We start from the raw sequence: 1782 nt of genomic DNA on the forward strand, positions 1-1782 counted from the left end.
TTTTCTGCGAAGTAACAGACATATTTTTGTGACAATATTCACATTTGGTTTTATTAATGTATAGGTACTCCGATGTATCGATATATTACAGTGATATGGTTCTTATGTGTATTCATTTCTGTGAGACTGTCATAATCTTTGATTTACTTGTAACCGTTTTGGCACGAATGCGCACAGAGCAGTCTTTGTTTCACTTTTGCGGAAGTAAAGTTGTTATTTCGCTTTGTAAAAGAACAGTCAAGTCCTGTGTTTGGTTAAAGTGGAAATTAAATATATGAAGATTGATACAAAACTGTTTTCTTGATGACGTGACAATTAAGAAGAAGTATATGTGAATTTACAAGAAGTTTAATAAGAATGTGGGTCGTGAACACCAAGTCAAAAATTACTTCTACCATACCATTGTTCTGACCTGGGATTGTGTGATCATTAAGAATTTCCTGAAAAACGCATTTGTTAGGTCTTCAAATATTGCTAAAATACAGATCTGGACCTTCTATCAGTCAAAGTGGAATCACCCTAGAATCAAATAGATGAGCCATAACAACTTCGACAAAATCTACGTGGGAATCCATTCAAGTGCCAAATTAATGACTTTTTTATAGTGACCTCATTATTTCCATTCTGACGATACCCTCCACAGTCAACAACTTTGTTGTTGCCCGATAAAGCGAACATATCCTGCGTGAACAACATTATTAATCTGATTTCTAACCTACTTTGCAAGTGGTGGTATTGTTAGAATGTCCACAAGCGCACAAAATGTTTCTAGATCATTTAATTTTCTGTCACAATTTCCAGGGCCAGAAGCACAAGCGAGATTCTTAAGTTTATAGCTTATGTGAAGAAAGAACTACTCTGACTATGTGGGCATCTTCTAATGAAGTACTGCAATCATGTGGTGATGTGACACTTCCGTTCTCCAGATAGTCTCAGTCAATAGTTCAACGTTTGTAACCAGGAGTAAGTAAATAACTTAATCAGAGACTGATCTAAACTTTTTGCAGAACCTCAGCATGGCATACGATACAGATGACAGATGCGGACACGCAGAGGTCCCATGTTCCAACTCCAGTGTTCTCCATCCAGTTAGTATGGAAGTCACTAAATTCAACTCAGCAAATTCAGTACTCAGTTTCCTGAACACCGACATCGTCGGGCATTCGTTGGAGTAGGGTTACCAGATCACCCGGTTTATTCGGATTTCACCCGGTTTTTAAGGCTCTATTTCAACCCCCGTTGCAAATTTATATAATAGCAAAGAAAAAAGATTTTTGAACTTTGTGGTAGAACATACTATGAGGACCCTTACATGAAGTATTCGGTACCACATTCTTACGTACTATACGATACATATTTCACAATACAGCAAATATTAAAATACAACTTCAGTGCTCTGTATTGTATCAAGTAGAGTTTTATACGAAATATACAAAATGTAACAAACCTATTTAGTCAACTACAGCTCATTTAAATACAACTAACAGGAATTTTTAACTAGCGGAAAAGTATCTTATTGTAATCATCAGTTTTACGAAATTTGCAGGAAAACTATTTCATTTGTGTAGCTATCAGTCAATCAGCGCTACAATCAGTTCAGTCATTTCTTTTAAATGAACACACCGCCATTTGACTGTATTGTTGTTCTTTAATTACGACCAGGGCTTCTGCCTTTCTTCCATTTTGAAGTGATTGTGTTTATGTCATTAACATATACGTATTGCTGGACATCAAGCTCAAAATTTTCCATAATTTAAGAAAAATATTGACTCCCCATAAAAT

The sequence above is a fragment of the Schistocerca cancellata genome, chromosome 7 (assembly GCF_023864275.1).
Source record: "Schistocerca cancellata isolate TAMUIC-IGC-003103 chromosome 7, iqSchCanc2.1, whole genome shotgun sequence".
NCBI lineage: Eukaryota > Metazoa > Arthropoda > Insecta > Orthoptera > Acrididae > Schistocerca > Schistocerca cancellata.